Source organism: Ailuropoda melanoleuca, chromosome 20 (genome assembly GCF_002007445.2).
Source record: "Ailuropoda melanoleuca isolate Jingjing chromosome 20, ASM200744v2, whole genome shotgun sequence".
Taxonomy (NCBI): domain Eukaryota; kingdom Metazoa; phylum Chordata; class Mammalia; order Carnivora; family Ursidae; genus Ailuropoda; species Ailuropoda melanoleuca.
The window spans coordinates 8,133-10,694 of NC_048237.1; positions in this window are offsets into that span (position 1 = coordinate 8,133).

Genomic DNA, 2,562 nt, shown 5'->3' on the forward strand with positions numbered 1-2,562 from the left:
TTTGTATTTTTATAGGGATTGCATTGAATCTGTAGATTGTTTTGGGTAGTATGGCTATTTTGATAATGTTAATTCTTCCAATCCATAAGCATGGAATATCTGTCCATTTGTGTTGTCTTGAATTTCTTTAATCAGTGTTTTATAGTTTTCAGAGTAGAGGTCTTTCACCTCTTTGGTTAAGTTCATCCTGAGGTATTTTATTCTTTTTCATACAATTATAAATGGTGTGATTTTTAAAAAATTTCTGTCTCTGTGACTTCACTGTTAGTGATAGAAATGCTATCAATTTCTGAATATTAATTTTGTATTCTCCTACTTTGTTGAATTTATTTCTAGTAGGTTTTTTTGGTGGAGTCTTTAGGATTTTCTATCTGTAGTATCATGTCATCTGCAAATAGTGACAGTTTAACTTCTTTATTAATATGGATGCCCTCTCTTTCTTCCCTCCCTTCTTTCTTTCTTTCTTTCTGTCTTTCTTTCTTTCTTTCTCCCTTCCTTCCTTCCTTCCTTCCTTCCTTCCTTCCTTCCTTCCTTTCCTCTCTCTCTCCTGCCTTTCTCTCTCNCTTTCTGTCTTTCTTTCTTTCTTTCTCCCTTCCTTCCTTCCTTCCTTCCTTCCTTCCTTCCTTCCTTCCTTCCTTTCCTCTCTCTCTCCTGCCTTTCTCTCTCCTCCCTCTCTCCCTCCCTCCCTTCCTTTCTTCTCTCTCTCTTTCTTTCATTTGATTGTTGTGGCTAGGACTTACAATACTTTGTTGAATAAAAAGGGTGAGAGTGGACATCCTTGTCTTATTCCTGACCTTAGAGGGAAGGATCTCAGTTTTTCACCATTGAGTATGATGTTAGCTGTGGATTTTCCATGTATGGTCTTTATTATGTTGAGGTATGTTTACTCTATTTTGTTGATAGTTTTTATCATGTTTGGATGTTGAATCTTGTAAAATGCTTGGTCTGCATCTATTGAGATTATGATATGATTTTTAACCTTTGTTTTGTTAATGTGGTGTATGACTATGGATTTGTGAATATTGAACCTACGTGTATCCTGGGAATAAATCTCACCTGATTGTAGTGAAGATGGTTTTGATCAATTGTTTTATGTGTTTTGTTAATAGTTTGTTGATGATTTTTGCATCTTTGTTCATCAGAGATCTTGGCCCATAGTATTCTGTTTTTTTGTGTGTGTGTGGTTTTTTTTTTTTTTTTTGTAATGTCTTTGTCTAGTTTTGGTATTAGGCTAATGGTGACCTTGTAGAATGAATTTGAAAGGTTGACTTCTACTTTTTTGGACTAGTTTGAGGAGAATAGATATTAAATCTTCTTTAAATGTCTGGTAGAATTCACCTGTGAATGTATCTGGTCCTGGATTATTCTGAGTATGGCCATAACACCTACAAGGAAGAAAATGCAAAACACATCCATCGAGAATTTTTTAGAAAATTGACATGCTTAAGACCCATCATTCATCTTCTTTTTTTAAATGATTTTTTATTATAATATGTTAGTCAACATACAGTACATCCCTGGATTCTGATGTAAAATTCGATGCTTCATTAGTTGCGTATAACACCCAGTGCACCATGGAATAAGTGCACTTCTTACTATCCATCACCAGTCTATCCCATTCCCCCACCCCCCTCCCCTCTGAAGTCTTCAGTTTGTTTCTCATAGTCCATAGTCCCTCATGTTTCATTCCCCCTTCTGATTACCACCCCTTTCTTTATCCCTTTCATCCGCTACCGATCATCCTAGTTCTTATGTTCCATAGATGAGAGAAATCATATGAAAATTATCTTTCTCTGCTTGACTAAATTCACTTAGCATTATCTCCTCCAGTGCCGTCCATGTTGCAGCAAATGTTGAGAATTCATTCTTTCTGATAGCTGAGTAATATTCCATTGTATATATGGACCACAGCATCTTAATCCAGTCATCTGTTGAAGGGCATCTCGGTTCCTTCCATGATTTAGATATCGTGGACATTGCTGCTATGAACATTAGGGTGCATATGGCCTTTCTCTTCACTACGTCTGTATCATTGTGGTAAACACCCAGTAGTGCAATGCCTGGGTCATAGGGGAGCTCAATTTTTAACTTTTTAAGGGACCTCCACACTGTTTTCCAGAGTGGCTGTACCAACCTGCATTGCCACCAAGAATGTAGGAGGGATCCCCTTTCTCCACATCTTCTCCAGCAATTGCTATTTCTTGCCTTGTTAATTTATGCCATTCTAGCCGGCGTAAGGTGGTATCTTAGTGTGGTTTTGATTTGAATTTCCCCGATGGCTAATGATTTTGAACTTTTTTTCATGTGTCTGTTAGCCACTTGTATATCTTCATTGGAAAAGTGTTCATATCTTCTGCCCATTTTTTGATTTGTTTATTTGTTTCTCGTGTATTGAGTTTGAGAAGTTCTTTGTAGATCTTGGATACCAGTCCTTTATCTGTAGTGTCCTTTGCAAATATATTCTCCCATTCCGTGGGCTGTCTCTTAGTTTTTTTGACTGTTTCCTTGGCTGTGCAGAAGCTCTTTATCCTGATAAAGTCCCATAAGTTCATTTTATCTTTT